Here is a 23,826-nt window from a genome sequence, read left to right as displayed (position 1 = left end):
CTTCAGGAGTTCCTCAGGGAAGCCACCTTGGTCCGATTCTGTTCCTGATATTCATTAATGATATTTCTTCTATAATAAAACATTCAAAAATTTTAATGTATGCCGATGATGTGAAACTTTTTAAAACATTGTCCTCTATCGAAGAAAGGTCTTTGTTACAAGCGGATCTGAGCAACGTGGCTAGTTGGTGTAATGCAAACTATATGCCACTAAACCTTCAAAAATGTAAATGTTTTCTCTCGGAGGGCTGTTCAACCAGCTGTTTATTCAATATTAAATTATAATCTGGAGCAGTGTTGCCACACATGGGCTTTTCCTACCAAAACCGGTAGGTTTTTTCCATTTGGTAGGTTGGTAGGCTAGGTAGGTTCCGCGACAATAAGAGTTATTTGCGAAAAATAGAAAAAATGTATCTCCAAACAGTTTAGCAACCTTGTTAACACGAATATTTCACCGGCGCGTTCGTATAACGGCGACCGCAAACATGTAAATATACCTGATTCGTAAGTACAAACACATACCCTTATTATTGCCAATATACAATATGAACATCCATATATAATTTATGCGCCTACAAGTTATCTATTTAATTTAAATTGAACTACAAAGATGTGATAAACTGCTTACGTATGCATATATACTCAAGACTGGTGCGCTGAAAAGGCTTGCCAATAAACCCAAGTCCCCCATTGTCCCATTTATCAAAAGAAGGAAAGTCAACTTGACTAGACCCACGTTGGTAGGACCGAAATTGAGTTTTCAGAAGAGGCGAAGTATCTAGGGGTAACTATAGATAAAAGGCTCAATTGGAACTCAAATCTCTCGAATGTAACCAACAAGGCTACAAGGGCGTTTTATGCCTGTCGGAGACCTCCTGGCAAGACTTGGGGAACATCTCCTAATATAACGTATTGGACTTTAAATACAGTAGTAAAACCCGTTGTTATATACATATGCGGCACTGGCCTGGTAGCCAAAAGCTAACAGCGCTCTTACGCGATATGTATTTGCATATGTAAATCCATATATTACATCAGGGGTATTCTCGAAGGCTTGCACGTAGCGCGGATTGTATGGAACGCAAAAATACTATTTCAAATTTGCAAAAGTGCGAGAGCCCCCATTGCAAAATAATATCATGCATTGGTAGCAAGCAAGGAATTATGTATCAAATACAATAACAAGATACAGCAAAAAAATGAAGTGAGCAAAATGAGAGGAATGGGAGAAATATATAGCAATTCCAACAACAAAACAACTAGCCCAGAGTCGCACTTATCTTGCTATGCTTTTTTTTTGCAAAATATATACATGGGTTTCGACGTTGCATATTTTGCAGCGTTAGGAAATGTTGTTTCCCATGTATTTTGTTGTTGTGTGTTTGCAAATTATGCAATCCGTGTTACGTGCAACGGCTTTGCAAGATTTCGAGAATACCCCTAACGTACCATAAAACCGTCACTTTCATATACAAAGCATAAGCAAGCAAAAGCGGGTGCCACCTTGAGCAAGCTGCACCGACTGGTCCGCGTGGGCATCACAGGAGCTAAATACGCGTAACTGTCCAACGAATGCCCTTGGTGTCACTACAGGCATTCCTCCTTTGTCTATTCTGATTGAAAGAGAGACGGAACTGCTGTGAATAACTATGATTGCCGAACGGTCCCAAGTATGGTATACCGACAAATCGAAGATGGACGACAGGAGTACTGCGACAGGCGTACTTGGACCAAGATTCCACAAAATTCTGCCAATGGGCACGTACCCAACCATATTCCAGGCGGAGTCTTCGCAACCGAAGTATGTGTTCGCGAATGCCTTCGTAGAAGGAAAAATGGGGTCACAATAAATATTATGTCGGAAAGTCAGACTGATACACCTTGGGGAACGATTGTCTTCTCATTCCAAAATTTGGAAAATGGCGCCCTCCAAAGTGCTTACCTTATTAAATAAAGGTTGGAGTGATTTCAGTTAGCGTTTAGCACAATAATATATTTTTAGGTCGCAGCGTGAGTACTTCCGACGTAATAATAATAAAAATAATAGTATATATGTGTAAAGAGACATACATTTGTTAAGCCTGTACAGTAAAATGAATTGTTACACGCAGCTAATTTGTTTTTATTGTACTAACTGTGTTTTAGTTTTACTAAATGTTATGTGGCAACACTGATCTGGAGCAGGTATCCAATTTTGTCGATCTTGGTATCACAATGGATTCCAAACTCAATTTCAACCATCATATTAATGTTACAGTCAATAAAGCCAACGGCGTTTTTGCATTTGTAAAGCGAGGGTCAAAAGAGTTCAAAGATCCTTATGTTACAAAAGCTCTTTTTACCACTTTAGTTAGACCTATACTAGAATACGGATCTATTGTTTGGAATCCCCGCTACCAAGTTCATTCAGAGAGGATTGAATCAATTCAAAAACAATTCTTGCTTTTTGCGTTGCGTGACTTTAACCCCTTACACAAGTGGTCTAAAGCTCATAAATTTGCCTACACTCGCAACTCGTAGAGAAATGCTGGGTATAATATTTATCGTAAAATTAATGACAGGCTTGATTAATAGCCCGGCCCATCTGGCTGAGGTCAATTTTAATGTACCCTCTCGAGTGTCAAGACACTTTCGACCTTTGTTTTTGAAGCCATGCAAAACTAATTTTGAACTAAACGAATCATTCCATTGTTGATGTCAAGATTTTAACTCCCATTCCAGCACGTTTGATATATCGGACTCGATTTTTACTATAAAGAAAACTATCATTTCCACTCTCAATAATTGAAATACTATCTTTAGCATATCCAATCGGCTGATGAATTTGATTCTGTAGCTGAATAGTTTTAGATCTCAACACTTAACCAACTCCTGTTTCCACTACTCGGCACCAAAAAACAAAAAAACAAAAAAAAAGGTTCCGTACGTCATGCGGACTGCGCCCCTCGTGTCGGTTGGGCGGGAATGGAGGGTAAAAAGCCATTGGGATTAATTAATTAATTTTATACAACCAAAAATCTTTTTGTATAAAAGGGGAAATATACGACACCAACTTGCTGGCTCCATCAAGTGATTGTACCATCAGGCTCGAATCATATAACTTACCAGCATGCTGGTACAACATTTATTTCTTTACAAATGAGGTCGAGGAAAGATCGAAATAATTAGAGCCGAAATTCATAATTTTTCTACCATTTTGTTAAACATTGTTTTTTTTTAATTCACAACTGCAATATCGTGAACTTAATTAATTAATTAATTTATTTATTTATTTGGTCTACAGAAAAATGTTTTATTACAGACAAATGAGAATAGAACATTTAGATATTTAAGTATTTGTGATATATTATAGAATAGAATAATTATACATATTAATTTATAATAATAATAATAATAACATAAAATAGCAGGTTTGGTAGCTGGAGAGGCCTAGTCTTCAGTCTACTTTTGTGTGCGGCGGGCGGAAAGACCTGGTTTCCGCTCCGCGCTGTGGACAGGCAGGCTGTTGATCAAGGTCGGTAACCCCGGGTTTCCGATCCATGTTCCCGAAGACATTACTTTGTATGTGTGGCAGGCGGAAAGCTCTGGTTTCCGCTCCGCGCTATGAACAAGCTGTTGATCATGGTCGGAAAGAACGAGTTTCCGATCCATGTTCCCGAAGTCATTACTTTGAATGTGTGGCAGGCGGAAAGCTCTAGTTTCCGCTCCGCACTGTGGACAAGCTGTTCAACATGTTCGGAAAGAACGAGTTTCCGATCCATGTTCCCGAAGTCATTACTTTGAGTGTGTGGCAGGCGGAAAGCTCTAGTTTCCGCTCCGCACTGTGGACAAGCTGTTGATCATGGTCGGAAAGGCCGAGTTTCCGATCCATGCTCGTATTGTCTTACGCGGTCGCGAAAATATACGAAGCCGATTACAATTGTACTAAGCAGTCATAGATATTGTGTAATTTATCGTTCCCGGTTAAAGATATTAATTTATTTAGTTACAAAAAAGCGATTCACGTTTACGTTTACCTCATAAACTGAACAGAAATACAGTTCACCAGCTGAACGATAAGGTGCAATGTAAGGGTTTACATGTTATTTATTCAAAATCTCAAGTAAGGTTTTCTTAATGGTAAAATGTGAGTCGGAGGTGTCGAAATAGTCGTAATGCTTATTAAAGTCCTGGCATAGGCAACGAAAAGCATCATGCATTTCAGAATTTGTTTTACAAATAGTTAGCTTAATGGGCTTGTAATGTCTAGAAGGCCTAGAAGGAATACAAAACGTGATCTGGTTCAGTAGAAAGGGACTATTGACCATCCCGTTCAAGATCTTAATCATGAACAAAACCCCGAGCATCTCTCTACGGCTGTGCAGCGTTGGCAAATTTATGAGCTTCAAGCGGCTTTTGTACGGTGGGAGATTTAATGTCGAATCCCAAGGCAAATTATTTAATGCGAATAATAAGAATTGTTTCTGTACCGACTCGAGTCTGTCAGAGTGCGTTTGATATCTAGGGTTCCATACGACGGACCCGTATTCTAAGATCGGCCAACGTTTGATGAAAGCCAAGACGCCCTTGGCTCTATAAACACAAGCGTTTACATGGCACTTGAATTCAAGCTTAGAGTCCATGGTTACGCCTAGATCGATGAAATTAGTTACCTGATCAACACTATGTTCACAAATGCGGTAGCTATATGATTGAAAGGGTTTTCTAGAGAAATAAATTTACACTTTTTAAGTGACAGAAATTACTTCGCACCATTTAAACACATTACTAAGGTCCACCTGTAATTGTTCCCTGTCTCCTGGAGCACCAATGAACTTAAATAACTTAACGTCGTCTGCGTACATCTTCCACAAACACGACTTTGACTCATATAGTGCAAGAAATTTCCGCCAAAATACTTTTTACTTAGTAAATTGAGCTAATTTCACTACTCACGACACCAGCATGCTGTTAAAATCATAAAATTTTCAAATAGGTTTTGAAGTTGCACCAGCAGCTTGTACAATCACACCACAAGAACATACACGGCCAATCGACTTGATGGGCCATTTAACAAATTAAGCAAGAGTCCTAACACTTTTACAGTATCTTCTATATATGAGTAGTCCACTTGCAAACAGCGCTTTGTAATTTTATAATAGAAAGCCATAAATTTGAAAAAACGACTACGACAATAAGTAACATTTAAATTGAATCTTCTTTAATATTACCTGAAAATTTGGATAAATAAGAGCCTTATAAAATTGTAACATAACATAACATGACACAAGATAACATTAATAGTCTATACTACCTCAAGCAGTTTTCTAAGTTCATCAGAAGATGTATACGTTTGAAAGTTTATAAGTAAGTATGATAGCGACTTTTGGAAGAAGAGTTAACATTTGATGCTCTTTTTTCAGAATATAAAAAGATTTTGCACTGTGTTGCTAGTGGACATGAAACTACTTTAAATACTGGTACGTAATCCACCAAAAACTAAAAATCGAAACAATTTTACATAGCGCACTTTGCAAGTGGACTACTCATATATAAAACAAAAGCCGTTTTCGTTGTTCGGAGTTAACTTAAAAACCACTGCATAGATTTCGGTAAAATTTTCAGAGGTTAGACCTTGCATATATGGTCCTATTATAGGTTACCAGAAAACTCGGTAGGTGGCGCTGGGGTCGAGTTATTTATAAAAATCGTATTTATGAACCGATTTCTTTTAAATTCAAAATGTAAGCTACCAGCATGATGGCAAATACGTTTACCAAAAATAGACCCGCTAGGTAGCGCGGGAGTAGAGTTATTTATAAAAGTCGTATTTATGAACCGATTTCGTAAGCATGATGAAAAAAGCACTTGCAAAAACGGACCCGCTAGGTGGCGCTGGAGTAGAGTTACTTATATAAGTCGTATTTATTAATAGATTTCGTTCAAATTCGCAGCGTGGCTACCTGTATGATGGAAAATTCCTTCGCTAAAAATGAACCCGCTGGAGTTTAGGTATATAATAAACCCATATTTTTTATAAAATCTGATTGAAATTCATAATTCGTATTCATTTCATGACAAGCAAAGGTTTTGCAGAAAAGCGACCCAATGGATGACGCTGCACCCGAAATATATAGAAACCCCATGGGGTTTGTTTACCTTAGACGAATTTACTTTTTAGATGGCTAAATCAAGGATGCATTTAAGTATGCATATAAAGACCGTAACACTGTGTAAGCGTGATCTTGCATCTACCTCCGATTGACGAAGTTGCTCGAGGCGGCCGTTATTACACCAGTAAGACTCAAAGAAACCATTTCATAAATATTAAGACGAATTGTAAAAGTGGCGAATTGACAAGGAAATATTCGACCACATCTGTCCAAGAAGGAACTTGATAGGTATATCAATGGCTTCATTTGAACGATATTCATGAGATCACGCGACTCATTTAGCCAATGTACGCGAAAACTTTTCATCCTGTGGGGCAGCGAGGATTCTTGGCCTTCCTATAATTGAAAACGCTCATCTGTGCTCTTGAGTTTCCATATAAGGACTTTTATTGGCTTACATGGTACACCGGATCAATGCTGAAGTTGCACGATCATAGCATAGCACGCTTGGCAGACACTGTTTTTTGATTATTTGTAATTATAATTGATTACTAATTCCTCGATTATAAACACTAATTGAATTAATCATTACGATTACCGAACCGATGTAATGGTTTTGATTAGTAATCGTAATCCGAAGTTAACAGGTCTGGTTTGCATGAATGCAATTGATGCACTTGTTTATTTGCTCCTTTGTGCACCCCATAGTTTTATGATTACCCAAGCACTTCAGACAGACCTCCTCATCCTTGCACTTCATAGCTATGCGATTGAAGCCCTTACATTTTTAGCAGACTGACACACCCATACCATCTTGGACTATACATTTCTCCCATCCAATATTCATTTTGTCGCTTTTGACCACTGCCGAAAACGTATCAACGTCCGTTTCTATGAGCACATTATAGTATCGAGACTTATCTTTCCTGACCTCAATTTATTTAACAATTTTAAAGTCAGCACTTTTTAAAACATTCATTTTGTTTTTTAATCATTTATGAAAGTTGCTCGTTTTCGTACTTAAAGCTTACTTCAAACGCCATAAACTTGGGTTTAGCCGCATTCGGCACTCTAATTTCATAGCGGTCACTCATTTTATTTGCAATTACGGCCTTTATTTTATCGCATTCAGACTCGTTTTGACTTTGAATAACGATTGTACCACTTTTCCTACCGTGCCCCAGTGTTGCCACTTTACCACAATTGTGGTAGATCTACCACATTATGAGTCCTTTTTCTTTTCTACCACATATTTTAAAAAGCTACCACAATTTTAAATAAAATTATTAAGCAACCTAATTTGAAAAATGGTTTTTTTTTCATAAGTGTTGAACAGTCAATTTTCTCCTCAATATGAGTTTAAATGTCAAGAAAATTTATTGTGAATTTTGTGTTAGTTGAACAGCTGAAGGTGCTGCCATTTCAAAATTTCAATTGCGTGCGTGAAGGATAATCTGCACTTACATGAGGCGATTTTCTTAGAGATTCGACATCGCCTGAGAATACGTCTGTGAAGTTGCTTTTCACGACAACATCACGACAACAACACTTCTGTTACGAAAATAAGTTTACGGGTCTTTCTTCGCCGTAAAAAGTCTTTCTTCGCCGTTAAAAGTCTTTCTTCGCTGAAGTTTTTTACGCCTCTTTTTTCGTGATCAACTTTTAAGCACGCGCTCTTAATCGTGTCTAGTCGTGTCTAACGCAATAAAAATCAAGGCCAATATCTCGGAAAAATTGTGCCATAGAATAAAACTGAAAATGCAGTTTATCTACATTTGAATACTAATTCATGTCTTGATATACCCTTTTTGGCAAATCTTTACGTTACTACAAATATTCTACCATACTTTTCTGGAGATCTACCACTGTTTTTATTAATAATCTACTACTAATTGGGTTTCTGAAGTGACAACACTGCCGTGCACATTGCTTATTTTTATATCCGACGGATCAACGTTCTTATTCAGGTCTTCTTTTGTTTTAATCTCGTCTTGCTTCTCTTTCGGTTTTATGAGCACCGTTTTCTCTCTTTTTATTTTCGGCTCTTTATAATTCACTATTCCGCTTTTTAAACGCTCAGCATATGAGGCCTTGCTATGCTGGCTTGATTTCAACTCTTCACTTACTGACTTTTTTTATCTCTTCAAATATTTTTGTACTTTCACTCTCATTACGTACCGTCACGGTTGCCGTTTTGGTCCAAATGGACCAAATTTGGTCCATTTCTTTTCGTTTGGTCCATTGGTCCAATTCTTTTGAAAATGGTTCATTTCACAAGCCTTTGGTTAGGTTATTATCACCCTTTCACTTCATGCAATAGTTTCGCGTTTTAAATTTTTTCTATTTAATTGATAAATATTCCGCCCTATGTTGAATATCGTCATCGTCAGTAAAAGTGACGATACGGCCATCGTCAGCCATGTTACTGTCATCTGTCAAAGCACGCTTCAAAAAATGTCGCGGTTTCTTGCTAATTTCAATTACTCGGTGACCAATATTAAAGTGGCAGGCAAAAATATGGAAAGGTAGCAAAACTTTAATCATAGCATTTAGCACATGAAAACAATATTCGACTTCAATCGAAGAGATATTAAACATCTTGAAATTATTACACCACATAAAGTACTTTCTGATACTGATGTATCAATTTTGCCGCTACTCGAAAAATTTCCTGCAATGGTAAATGATGCAGACAAAATTGAATTCCAATTTCGCAAATTGAGGCTGAGAAGGTAACTTCAAAAACTGTACCAATATATAACGTTTTTGGGATCAAGTAAGTTTGATTAAAAAGGTATTGGGTGAAGCGGCCTTTGGAGAATTGTGTTTTAGTTCATGACATTTTTAGTCTGCCTCGTAGTTCCGCAGCAGCTGAGCGCAAATTTTCTGATTTAGCATTAATAAAAACAAAATTAAGAAACAAATTATAATTTAAAATTTTAAATAATATAATGTTTATAATATAAAATTGCAATGCACTTTGATGCAATGTAAAAAAAATCGTTACAAAAACTGAATTGGCATATTTTCTTGACAAAGATGAATAAACTCCACTAAATTTCCCGATGTTGGTCCATTTTTTACAATTTGGTCCATTTTTTGGTCCGAAAAATAAATTGGAAATGGCAACCGTGCGTACCATAGCTTCGCATAGGTCTTTGCTATGCTTTTTCACGTCTGCAGCTACAGCTTTGATCTTATTGACCTCAGGCATGCTCGCTATCACTATTCTCTTCACTTTCACCGTTTTCGTCCTAGTTAAAGTATATTTTAATTTTATTTAATTTGCTTTAACTAGTGTCACTATCACTTTGTTATTTAGCAAAAGTCAATTTCAGATTATGTATATGAATCGGTAGCATTTGAAATCGCGTTGAGCTAATAAAAGACGATGTTGCGGTACCATTCAAAGGCATTGTCGCGTAGCGGCTCGGGCATTATTTTTGGAAGGAGGTCTATATTCAAGGTGTATATCTCGGTCAACTGCTCCAATCGTTCCACAAATGTTAGCGGGTCTCTTCCACCGTCGTAAACCACTAACCACTTCCGTACCTGGTCGATGATGGGTGCGATGGGCACCAGCTGCTCTTTGGCGATGTTGTCGCACGCAAAAGAAAGCAGATCAGAAATCTAATGAAACACTTTTCATGCAGAAATTATCAGAACAGTTGATTGCTCGACAGTTCAATTCGTAAATGTAAAGTGTGTGCAGAAAATCGTGCTCTAGTTGCTCTGTCTCCACTTAGAACAAGTTAGAGCAAGAAAAATCCTCATGAAACACAATTTTGTGATATATCTTAACCTGACGTAGCCTAGAGCAGCTCATTAAACACAACTAATATATCGTTAGATATTTTCCTTTGTTGTTTTGAACGATTTGCAGGGTATCTGCTCGGGCGCCAATTGTAAAGAAGCGTTTTTGCCGCCCCGGGGCTTCTTCTACAAAGTTGGGGTATACTCGCCGTATCCAAGGTCTCTTACAATAAATTTTTAGTTTCGGGGCTCTCGTAAATCGCTATTTATTTATAATATTTTCTTTATTTTTACAATGAATAATAAAACGTATAACCTTTATATCAGTAATGGGCGCAGGGTTGCCACTTTGGTAAATTGTTACTAAATTTGGTAGAAAAAATTTGGGTTGGTAAAAAGGTAAATTTTTTATCATTTTGGTAGATTTTTGTTGAATTATTTTGTTTGAAAAATAATTAAAACTTTTAGAGCCCGCTTTATTTTTCGTAGTTATCTTTATGTTATAAATTTCTTTCCAAAAGTGTAGTCTACTTTACTGCGTTAATTTCGAACGCTTTAATGCACACCTTATATACAAATGCACATATAAATGTATATCGATAAAAGGCGAACGTATCGTTCTCCACTCAAAACTCATTTTACTTGGATCCTGAGGAGCTTTTCATTGCCTAAATATTTTTTAATGATTATTTAAATAAAAAGAAAAAATGGTCAGGTATGTAATTACACACAATAATTGTTGGCAAAAAATTCCAAAATCAACGCCATTTTTTATCAATGGAAATTGTTAAATGAAACAAAAGAAAAGCAAAAGACCGGCGTCAAAAGAAATTTAAAAAAATCAACGGGAATTTTTTGCTGCACATTGAAATACTAAAAAACTAGAATAAAACTATAGTTTTTATTAAAATAACGAAACAAGTTATTGGTAGATATTTTCTAGATTTGGTAAATTTTTTTCCAAGTAGATGGTAAGTTTTTTTTCATCAGTGGCAACCCTCAATGGGCATTTCATATCACGCTACAGCTCAACTGTACGCTTTTTACGCCTATATGCTCACACGTTATATTGCCGAACAAAAAAACGAGATTCAACCAAGAATCAGTCTGACATAAGGGCTGACTATAATATGAATAAGGAAACGTATGCAAACGTCCGAATACACACAACTCCTGTTCTGAAACTATAATGTACTTTACATCAAGCTTCGTCAAACGTCATTTGCTTAAGGAAAGAGCGTTACTGGTCGCACCTTCGGTACGGAATCAGCTGTTTGCAAAAAATAAAATTATTTCAGAATGGAAGACGAAAGTTTTATAGAAATTTTAATTCAGCATGTGGAAAAAAGAAAATGTTTATTTGATAAAAGGGGTACCTTTTATTTTAATCGCGCAAACAAAGAGAAAGCATGGAAAGCAGTCGCAGGAATATGCGGTAAAAGTGGTATGTACTGTATATATGTCTGTGGTCATAAGCAATAACCGCCTAAGTCGAAAACCCTGAATTCGAGAAAAATAGTTTTAAACATTTGGATTGTAATGTTAACCTTATGGGGGAACCAAAATGTGTTCGTCTATAACTTTTTAAATAGCCTAGATGGCGAGATGGGGGATTTCACATACATATGGAATAGTAGTTGCAGAATACGATAGCATATATAACTCAATTCCTTCTTAAGTCGACTTAGGCGGTTATTGCTTATGACCACAGATGTATGTGCATATGTAACACATGCAGGGTTGCCGCTTTGGTAATTTTTTTCTTTATTTATCATATTTGGTAATTTGGTAACTTATTTTTCCACTTGGTAACTTTTGCGCTTCAGTTCTGTATGTAACGTAGGTCAAAACAAGTTCTGGTTTCACATTCGGAAGTGGGCTGTAAGCGTTTCCTTTCACAGAAATACCAGGTAATCCCGAAAGTTTCGCAAGGCGAACAGTTCTTCGGCGTTCCTAGGTTACTCTAATTGTGTGATCTACAAGAAACTGCTTGATAGTGGCTATTGTTATGTCTACCGAGTCCTTCTCCAGTCCTTCCTTGACAGCTTTGCAGTTGCTACGTTCAAAAAGCTACGGCATTCAGTAGGGGACTTCCCTTTGTTTATGACTGACTCGAAAGCTTTCAGGATTGTCTTCAAGCATTGAATTTTTGAGATATTTTCGGCTACTTGTTGACATATGTATCTGTGTATATTGGTCACAACTGGACAAATGTGGATTTTAGAGTGCTCCGAAATTTTAGTTTAGTTTAAAATAAGTTTGGTACTTTTTTGTTGAATTTGGTACCTTTTTGAGGTGATTTTGGCAAAAAATTAACAAATGTGGCAATAAATAAAAACTTTAGGGGAGTTCACATCCATTTCGGTAGTTTTGGTAAACTGCTGGTTGCTACGTGATAATATTATCAACTGTGAACGTCCTTTTCAGCTTTCTTGTGTTAGTCTGATAAATTACACGGTGATACAAAATAAAAAATTCCACGCACTTTTGAACAGGTCGTATGGCTGGCCGAGTAATTCACAAAACTGTTTTTAAAATTTTAATAACACCCTCAAATTCTCAACTTATCCTTAGAAACCCATTTTCACATGACTTGCAGCACTAAAAATTTTTTAGCGCGGTTATTTTTTAACCAATTTTAAGTTTTTATATGGCTTTAGAAAGAAGCATATTAGTACTATTTAAAGATATAAGAAGTTTTGCGAGCACATTGTAAATATGTGGAACATTTTTGGAATAAATCTGAAATTTATACCAATTTTTATTATTTTACCCACTTCTACCACTTTCTCAAAAAAAATTTCAAAAGAAAATAGTCTCTTTTAGTCATTACTTCGGAAAAAATGTTTAATTCTATGAAAAACCAGGTACCATTCATTGAAATCAATAAAAAAATTATAAAGTTATGACACCTTTTATAGAGACAAATTCACATTTTTCTAGATGATTAAAATTTTCTCTGAAATTACATGGAAGAAATTTTGGAAAAATCTTTAGAAAAATCACATCTTGCGAAATTGTCTATTGATTTTTTTAAATGGTGCCTAGTATTACTCGGAATAAAACATTATTTTCGAAGTAGTAACTAAATGAGACTGAAATTTGAAATTTTGGCAAAAAAAGTTGTATAAGTGGAAAAAATTAACAAAATTTTTGTAATTTTTAGGTTTATTCCAAAATATTTCCGCATATTTACAATGCGCTCATAAAACTTATTACTTCTTTAAATAGTATAAATATTCGCCTTTTCAAAGCCATCCAAAAACTTAAAAATGGGTAAAAAATAACACAGCTAAAAGCTTTTTAACCCTTCGGAGGGCGCGCTTTGAAAATTACACGAGAGGGCGCGCCGCGGCAATTTAGCCGCAAGGTGTATTTCAAAGGTTGACTGCATTTTTTTTTTAAGTTATGTCGAAAAATCATTCAAATAAAACATTTGAATAATTTATGTTTATACTGAAACATATTATAAGCATTTATTTTTTAAATTTTTATGCGTCATCATCGATAGTGGTGTTGGTTCATTCTACACATTGTGAAATATGCTTGCAGTGTTCTCTGTAAACATTTTGTTACAATTAATACAACAAATTTTTGTCTTATTATTCCTGGACATATTCCTGGTTTCAATTTCTGTTGCGTAGCTGGTTCGCTTCTATATAAGTTTAAAAACATCTCCTTTTTTGTTATTGTTGTTTCCGAGAGAACGAAAAATGACACTGGATGGCACAACGCCGAAACCGGTTTGTCTCCGAACCAAACTTGACAAGGGATGACTAGGGATGCAAATTTTGGGGAGTAACATCGATACATCGATGTTTCGATGCATCGGACAAATGAACATCGATGCTAAAATATATCGCCACAAAATCATCGATATATCGATGGTTTTCGATGTTTCCAAATTTGTTAGGTTGTAGTCACATTGAAAGGAAAATTTAATACTTTTCAATTCATACTCTTTGTAATTCAATTAGAAAAATACTTACATATGGATGTATTTCCCTGTATTTCTTTAATATTCCTTTGCCCTTCCTATAAATATAATAAAAATGCATGCCGTCGTAAGTTCGCCGAGCCTAAAGTTCCAAGCCCCAGATTCGTTGATATTTCAACGGGAACCCGGTCCCTTTTTAGTGATTATGTACGCATTTTTAATATCGAAAGATAAGAGTATACACGGAATTTCTGAATTTTCCCCAAAAGAATAAGTAATAAAATTCATGGGCAGTCAAAAAATTTTAGGAGCATAATGGGTAAGTTGAATTCACTAAATCATCACACTAAAGTCGATGTTAAAACATCGCTGAAACTGGCATCGATGTATCGTCAATTTAGCGATTTTAGGAAATTGTAAACATCGATGGCAAACATCGAATTTTGAACCGATATTATCGATGTTTCAAAAATATCGATGCATCGTTTGCATCCCTAGGGATGAGGGAAATTCGTTCCAAAATACGTCATTTAAAAACATCCTTCTTTTCCTAAAACCTAAGTAAATGAATATCATAATAGTTACAATGTGTACGCAAACTATGCGCAAAGTATAATTTTAAAAGTAAACATGACACAATATTCAAAAAATAACAATTTTGTTTTAGACCCTTATCATAAACACACTTTTCCAACTATCTTAAAAAAAATTTGCGAGTTACGTTCAAATTTTTTTAGTACACGGAAGGGAGCGACGCGGCAATTCGGCCGCATATATGAGACACCAACTTTCAAATACAAATATCAACTGAACGATATAACGCAGCAAGTAACAGCTAACTGTGAACCATGCTGCATCTCGAAACTTCCAAAGTCACTAAGTGGCAGTGGCCGGCTACTACAATTAGTATTTGAAAACCACAAATTAAAATTTTTGCGGTTAATTTGCCCCGGCGCCCGAAGGGTTGAGAATAAGTCGAGAATTTGAGGGTGTTACAAAAATTTCCAATCCAGTTTCGTGAATTACTCGACCAGCCCTACGACCTACAGGTCACTTAAAAAGTTCATAATCAGTGTTACACCGTACTATGTTTATAAAAAGCTGATTGGTGCGTTTTTCCTATACAAAAAATATTGTAACAAAAAATTTAATGATTTTTACTCAAAAATAATAAGATAAATAATTTGATAAAAGAGGGTAAGTTTGTTCTTTAGTAAATAACTTAATTGCATCACATATAGGTTGAGGAATTCGTATTAATCCCAAAATAATAAAAATAACATAAATAAATTCTAAATTTATTGCACTAATCTGCCAAAACAGTACAATTAATTATATTCTTTAACTAAAATATAATTATTCTAATACCTGGTCCTTTCGTACTAAGATATTATAATATATTAAAGATAGAAACCAACCTGGCTTACGCCGGTCTGAACTCAGATCATGTAAGAATTTAAAAGTCGAACAGACTCAATATTTAAGCGGCTACACCTAAAAATATATCTTAATCCAACATCGAGGTCGCAAACTTTTTTATCGATAAGAACTCTCCAAAAAAATTACGCTGTTATCCCTAAAGTAACTTAATCTTATAATCGTTATTAACGGATCAATAAATCATAAATTAATGATTTTTAATAATTAAAAGTTCATTAAATTTTAACATCACCCCAACAAAATAATTAATAAAATTAAAATAAAATACATCAAAAAAATTAAAATTATATTAAATATAAAGATTTATAGGGTCTTCTCGTCTTTTAATTAAATTTTAGCTTTTTGACTAAAATATAAAATTCTACAATAAATTTTTATGAAACAGATTATACTTCGTCCAACCATTCATACCAGCCTTCAATTAAAAGACTAATGATTATGCTACCTTTGCACAGTTAAAATACTGCGGCCATTCAAAATTATTCAGTGGGCAGGTCAGACTTTAAAAATAACTCAAAAAGACATGTTTTTGTTAAACAGGCGAGTATATAAATTTGCCGAGTTCTTTATATAAACTTATCAAATAAAATTATATGTACAATATAANGGTATCTAATCCTAGTTTATTTACAAAATTTATAAGCTTTAATTTATCTAAAATAAAAATTTATAAATTTAAAATCTCACCTAATAAATTCATAATTATTTTATTTATATAAAATTTAACTTACACTGAACTAATTTTATTTGTATTATTTGTATAACCGCGGCTGCAGGCACAAATTTAGCCAATACTATATGAAATTACTATTTACAAATTTCTTTGATTAATAAAACTAATTACTGAGACTATAATAAAATTTATTTATTATTTAAATAAATAAAAATTCATGCAAAAACTTAAATATAAAATAAATCAATAATAAAATTTTAAGCTAAAATAAAACTTTAATATTATATAAAATTAATTTAAATATAAAATTTTATTAATTCAATTAATATTAATAATAATAAAATTTAAGTAATACTGTATAAAAATTAATTTATATTTAAATAAAATCAATTAGTAATTCCTCCCTACAAATAAACAGACCACCTATCATGTTTATTTATACTAACAAAAACAAAATAAAAATTATCTTTTTAAAAAAAAATGTTATTTTATTTATATTTATTTATAAAATAATTAGTAATAAATTATACTTTAAAATATATCACTATTTAAATAACAACACTTTAGTAATATTGTATAAAAATTAGTTTTTATTTAAATAAAATTAATTAGTATTTCCTCCCTACAAATAAAGAGACCCCCTATCATATTTATTTATACTAACAAAAACAAAATAAAAAATTTTATTTTATTTATTTTTATTAATAAATAACTAATAATAAATTACAATCTATAATATTTTTTTATTTAAATAATAAAATTTTAGTAATATTGTATAAAAATTTATTTACATTTAAATAAAATTTATTAGTAATTAAACAACTAATTTCATAAACTTAATAAAAATATTTATTTTAATTTATAAAATTTATTTTTTGAAAAATTTCATTATTTAAATAAAAATATTTATTTTAATTTATTAAATTTATATAATTGATTAAATTTATAATTTTTTTTTATTTCATAAAATTTAAGAAAAATATTTATTTTAATTTATTAAATTTATAAAATTTATTTATTTTTTAAATTTTATAAAATTTATAGATTAATATTAATTGAATTTTTTTAATTTATATAAATATTAAAATTTAAATTTTTAATTTTTCTATCTATATTCATATATATATAAATATAAATATGTTTATATGTATATATATATACATATAAATATTTATATTTACATATATGTAAACATAAATATTTAATTGTTTATATATATAAATATCTTATATAAAATATTTCCATATATATATAAATATATTAANTATGTATATTTAATAAATATTATTTTTCTAAATACTAAATATACTGATAACTACATATTTATATATATATTATTGAGAAATAACTTTTATATATATTATATATATACATATAAATATTTAATTTATTAATATATAATATATATATTCCGTTTCTATATTATATATATATGTATATAAATATTTAATTAATATATATATTTCTATTATAAATAGATTAATATATGTATATAAATATTTAATTAATTAATAAGTATCTATATTCTAATAAAAAAAACCCTAAGATTCATAGATCTATAAACATTCTGTTATATTTATTAGTAGATAAGATAATCTGACGTTCAACAATTCTTACTTCTAGTNGTCTCTTAAACCACTTAATAGTAAATTAGCACTTACTTCTAATGAAAAAATTAGTTAAAATATAACATTAGTATGTCAAACTAAAATTATTAAAATATTTAATATTTTTTAATTCCACAAATAGCCCCTCTTGGTTGATTAAGCTTATTTATTATTTTTTCAATTACTTTTATTTTATTTAGAATAATAAATTATTACTCAATAATTCCTAAATCCCCTAAATCTCAGCTTTCACAAAAATCAACTAAATCATTAAATTGAAAATGATAACTAACCTATTTTCAGTATTTGACCCTTCATCGAGAATTTTTAATTTATCATTAAATTAAATAAGAACATTTTTAGGATTATTAATAATTCCATCAGTATATTGACTTATACCCTCACGTTATCATGTATTCTGAAATTCAATTTTATTAACACTACATAAAGAATTCAAAACATTACTAGGGCCATCAAGTCATTCAGGATCAACTTTTATTATTGTATCATTATTTTCATTAATTTTATTTAATAATTTCATAGGATTATTTCCTTATATTTTTACAAGAACAAGTCATTTAAAATTAACTTTAACTATAGCGTTACCTTTATGATTATGTTTTATAATTTATGGATGAATTAATAATACTCAATATATATTTGCTCATTTAGTTCCACAAGGAACCCCAGCAATTTTAATACCTTTTATAGTTTGTATTGAAACAATTACTTCAAAAAAATTATAAAATAATTATTACCTTTTAATATTTTCTACTTAGTTTGTACTTGTAATTTAGTTATGTACACTCTAAAAAGTGCATGTAAAACTGCTACTGAAAAGTGTCTATTTTTCAACCAGAATCTGTGTGAATATACGCATAAGATGTTCAAGATTAGATTTTGAACATGAGATGTTTAAAATGTACACATAAAATATTTAAAATTGCAAAGATTTTGAAATATAAAAATATATTTCCTACTAATAATAAACATTAAGTGCTCATATTTACTCCATTTTAAACACTTTATGTTTAATTTTGCTCTACGCGAAAAATTTGGTATGTAAAAGTAAACAGGCAGTGTTAAATTTTATTACACGGTGTGTAAATTTGCACACATTAGGAGAGGAAACTGGTTACCTCTCTTATTATGCGTAAATTTAAACAAACATTTTTTAGAGCAAATTTTAAACATTTTTTGTGTAAACTGTGAAATTATGACCATTAATTGTTTAGAATTCAACAAACAAATTTGAAATTTGTTCTATTTAAACACAAATTTTTTAGAGTGTATGCTTAGCGTTCACAGAGGTTTTGTAGAAAAAAATAAAACTGGAATCATCACTTAAACAATTTATCGATTTGCAGAAACCCCTCGAAGACTGTTGTTTAAATAAACAAGTAATTTTTGCAAAAAAACAAATTCGACTTCAATTCTCATGTAAAACTTTAAGATTACCGGTAATTTCTTCATGATCCATTAATCGGATATAAACCTTTCCTTAAAAAAAAAGGATTATAGAAATCGGTTATGCGGTAACATACCTACATAAAAAATATATTCCGACGAATAGATAACCTCCTACTTTTGTTGAAGTCGGTTAAAAATAATGAACAAATTATGATTTTGGTGTAAAGACGAAGTCACATTTTAAGATTTGCACGTAATTAAGGTAACTAACAAATTTTTATTTTAACTCTGCAATAAGTTTATAATAAACTTCATGCAATATAAATACGTTTGAGGGCTCGGTACAACTCAATAGTTACAATAACAAGTAATATTTAAGCAAAAAGCACAACCCACTTCAATTCTCGTATAAAAATTTAGAAGTACCGTTAATTTCTTCATGATCCAATGATCGGATGTAAACCAAATTAGTATGGTACCACCCCTGAGGCACCGCCTTTCCGATAGAATAAGAATTATCAAAATCTGCTAATGTGGTCCAAAACTATGCGGTAACATAAGTATATTTTAACATTTCTAATAAAATTTATACCTGTACTAATATATTACCGATATATACATATATATATATATATGTACCGATTTTTTTTTTTTTAAATTTCGGTTATAGGTTCTGGATGGGCTTCTCATTGTCTTAGGCAAAAAAAAAGTTAAAATACTTCCTAAAAATGGAACTGCACGACTTTAAAAATCCTACGGAATCTAACATACATGCCCACATAACAGCGCTGCTCAACGCTGAGAGCGCCCTCTGCTGTTAATTCGTACGGAATATATCGCAAAGCAAGGGTTATGTATACATATACATGCGTGCTTATGTTAACGTTAATGTTGATTCTTATGTTAAAAAAACAAATATGTATGTACAGTTCATGGAGAAATAATATAGGCAATTATGTATGTAGAGTCGTTAATGTTGCCACAAGGTGCAACTAAAGCTGCCTTTACATGAGGCGATTTTTTGACAGGCAATAATCGCCTGCAAAAGTTGACTTGCTCTCTATTGAGGCAAGCGATTTTTGAGTCACCATTTACACGAGCGATTTTTCTTGAGCAATGTTGAATCGCCTAGAAAATCGCCTCATGTAAATGCAGCATAACGTTGCTGTTAGCACTTACATTTGTATATGCATATTTATGTACATACATATGTACGTATATAATTACGCATAAAAAGCGTTCTCGTATGTTTTTTTGTACGTACATAAGTGAGCGCAATATTAAAAGCAGCAACTCTTATCCATCTATTACTACGTTTATGCGACGGAATTCATGAATTCTTCATTTCATGAATTCAAAAATGGTCCCGTTTATGCATAGTTCGCGAATTCATGAAATAAAGTTATTTGAAAAAATGGCAACGCACTGGCGAGGAAGTAAACAGTAGAGTTGTGATTTTTTTGCCTCCTTTTGAATTTGCAAAAGCCGTTGGTACCAGGCAATGAACCTTATTTTATTTAAATTGGTTTTAATATATTTTCAGTTTATTCTATTTGAATTTATTTTATATTTGAAAAATTCCACATAACTTTTTCAGTGTTTAAAATCCCGGTTATGCCACTCATGGTTATTAATCTAAAAACATCATAACCCTAGTAAACAGCTGTTTGTGAAACGTGGCGTTGCCGGACTTGCACTTCACGATTTCATGAAATCATGCCGAATTCATGGTCAACTTTCGTGTATAACTGAATTCATGAATTGGTGTTTATGCAGCCAATTTTAACCCAAATTCATGAAATGAATTCGTGAATTAGCCTACGCATAAACGTAGTATATGTATATCGCAAAGCTCGAGAACGGATGAACCGATTTTTTTTGAAATTTCGGACACCTGCTGCAGGCTAACAAAAATCTCGATATATAAAAGGGGCGTGGAACCTCTCATACAAACCGAATATTTCATACTCCATATCTCTGGAATTGTTCATGGTAGAGTTCTGGAACTTGGTATGGAGGTATATGAAATCCATCGCATACTCTTGGAATAAAATTTGAGCTATTGGAAAAGAGGGGCATGGCACCTCCCATGCAAACCGAATTTTTCAAACTGCATATGTCTGAAAGTGTTCATCGTAGAGTACTGGAACTTGGTATTGGCGCAAATGAAATCGATCGCATTCTCTTAGAGAAAAATTGGACCTATTGGAAAAGGAAGCGTGGCACCTCCCTTTCGAACCTAATTTTTCATACTGCATTTCTCTGGAAGTATTTATGGTAGAGTATTGGAACTTGGTATATATGAAGTCAATCACATACTCTTGGATAAAAATTGGAGGTATTGGAAAAGGGCGCGTGGCACTTCTCATACAAACCGAATTTTTCAAACTGCATATATCTGGAAATGCTCATTTTGGAGTACTAAAACTTGGTATGGAGATACATAAAATTAATCGCATACTCTTGCAGAAGAATTGGAGCTATTGGAAAAAGAGGGCGTGGTACCTCCCATAGAACCCGAATATCTCATACTGCATATTTCTGGAAGCGTTCATGGTAAAATTTTTGAACTTGGTAAGGAAATATATGAAATCAATCACATACTCATGGAGACAAATTGGAGTTATTGGAAAAGCGCGTATATATCTCTGGAAATGTTCATGGTAGAGTACTGGAACTTGGATATATGAAATTAATCGCATAATCATGAAGAAAAATTCGGACTATTTGAAAAGGGGGCATGGTACCTCCCATACAAACAAAATTTTTCATAATAAGTATCTCTGGAAGTGTTCATGGTAGAGTACTGGAACTTTATATGGGCGTGGCACCTCCCATACAAGTCGAATTTTTTCTTATTGCATATCTCTAGAGTTGTTCTTGATAGAGTACTGGAACTTGGTGTGGTGATATATGAACCTAATCGCATAGTCATGGAGAAAATATAAAGCTATTGGAATAGGGGACGTGGCACCTACCTTCAAGCCGAATTTCATACTGTGTTCATATTTAGTACAGTACTGGAGCACTTCGTATGGAGGCGTATGAAATTAATCCCATACTCATTGAGAAAAATGGGTTCTTTGAAAAGAGGGCGTGGAAAAGTACAAACATACTGACTTTTACTTATCTTTGAATGTGTATATAATTCTTCTGTAGGTATATTTGTGAGTGAAATCCTGAATGGCTGGAGGGATTTTAACAAAGTTTTGTGTGTTTGTTTGAGTGGGTCTCTGGATAGTTTGGTTTCACAATTTAATCCGCCAGTTGGCGCTGGAGTTGAGTTATTACTTAAAATATTTTTTATGATCCGATTTGGCGAATATTCAAAACATATATTGGAAACGGTAAGCACAGTCCAATTGCCAGGTGGTGCTGAGGTCGAGTTATTACTAAAAATCGACAAGTGAGAAAAGGTGCCGTAAATGCCAGACTAAATCGACCTGTTGCACCATTGAGTATATCGAACCCTCGTGTGTTACGATTGGCCCAATGGATGTGATTTGCCAATGTTATTATGCGTTAAAGCTTCATTCGAAGAAACCAGGGTTGAGTTGTGCAATGGTAAATCTCAAATCACCACCTGTCGAAAATCCTGAAAAGCCAGCTCAAAACATTTTAATGAAAATTTATTTTTTTAATTGAATTTAATATAGAAACTGACAGAAAAAAATAAATTTTCACTTAAATTACTTTGGAGAAACTGACTTTTAATGATAAGTCCGCGTCAAAAGGCTGTTTCAATGCAACTAACATTTATTAAATCTAAACCATAAGCATAAGCTTAAAGCTAAGTCAACTAAATACTAATAACAGAGTTGTTACATACATATATATGTAAAAGATAAGTTGCTGAATTCATTGGAGTATGTACATATGTTATTTCACAGTAATTCAATGTTAATGTACATCTATATATTTTCTAATATTAGGGTATTAAGGTTATGAACATTAATAAGCTGATGTTAAATATATATCATTTCTCCACTCTCTATTTTCGAAAATCCTCAACCATAAAACGATCAACCGGATTTCGGTTGCGCTCACTTCTGCGAAGTGGTTCAGCTGCAGGCGATTCATGAAGAGAGGTGCTCTGCTCCGTAATGTTACGCTCAGCGGGATTAACAGCGCAAGACGAATGTTTATGTACAGTGGCGTCGAAAAAAGGTTGCGCTGTGGGACGATCTTCGTTTCTTTCCTTGAGTTGGTTTTGGTGTCGTTTTTGATAGCCCATCGGGGAATGTACGATGTACGTCATTTTGCCCAGAACTCTGTCGATGCAACCTTTTATCCACTTAGGGCCGCGAGCATAATTCCGCATGTAAACCAATTGCGAGGGTTTAAATTTTGCGTTGGCCTTTTTGTTCGGTTTACTCTGAGTGATTGGCAGTGCTTGCGATAGCAACGTGCGAACGGCGCGACCATGTAATAGTTGTGCAGGTGTCTTACCTTCAGCGTTGGGCATTGAACGATACGTCGAAAGATATTTTATCAAAGCAGCTGGAATCGACAAGCCATCTTGCAAATTCTTGACCATTGCCGTTTTGAAAGTGCGAACAAAGCGTTCAGCTAATCCGTTTGATGCCGGGTGAAAAGGTGCTGATGTGACATGTTTTATTCCATTTTTAGCGCAAAATTGTTTGAAGAGGTCGGCTGTCAGTTGCGGCCCATTGTCACTAACCAGCGTCTCGGGAAGCCCTTCAATAGCGAATATGGCGGATAGAGCCATAAGGGTATCTGTCGTCGTCGTTGTTTTCAGCTGTGTCACATAGGGATATTGCGAGTATGCATCTACACATACTAGCCACATATGATTAAATACAGGGCCCGCGAAGTCAATGTGCACACGCTCCCATGGTCGTGCGGCCTCCGGCCAGTTGCTGAATTCGCAAGCAGGATTAGATGAGTTCGTTTT

The 23,826-nt window shown here is 33.3% G+C and overlaps 1 protein-coding gene and 1 long non-coding RNA gene across 2 annotated transcripts in view; both read left to right on the top strand.

Annotated features, from left to right (window-relative positions):
- LOC108366272 (protein unc-119 homolog) overlaps positions 1–23,826 on the top strand; it is a 47,876-nt gene that overhangs the window by 7,278 nt on the left and 16,772 nt on the right. The gene's annotated exons all lie outside the window — the stretch shown is intronic.
- Positions 4,209–16,147, top strand: LOC108366273 (uncharacterized). The gene is made up of 3 exons (XR_001848064.1): positions 4,209–4,220; positions 10,813–10,815; positions 16,010–16,147. It is a non-coding gene; the product is annotated as an uncharacterized LOC108366273 (long non-coding RNA).

The sequence above is a fragment of the Rhagoletis zephyria genome, unplaced genomic scaffold (genome assembly GCF_001687245.7).
Source record: "Rhagoletis zephyria isolate East Lansing unplaced genomic scaffold, Rhagoletis_zephyria_1.1 Rzeph_scaffold_02209, whole genome shotgun sequence".
Classification (NCBI taxonomy): Eukaryota; Metazoa; Arthropoda; class Insecta; order Diptera; family Tephritidae; genus Rhagoletis; species Rhagoletis zephyria.
Note: the sequence above shows the minus strand (reverse complement) of the source record. Positions and strands in the feature narration are given on the sequence as shown.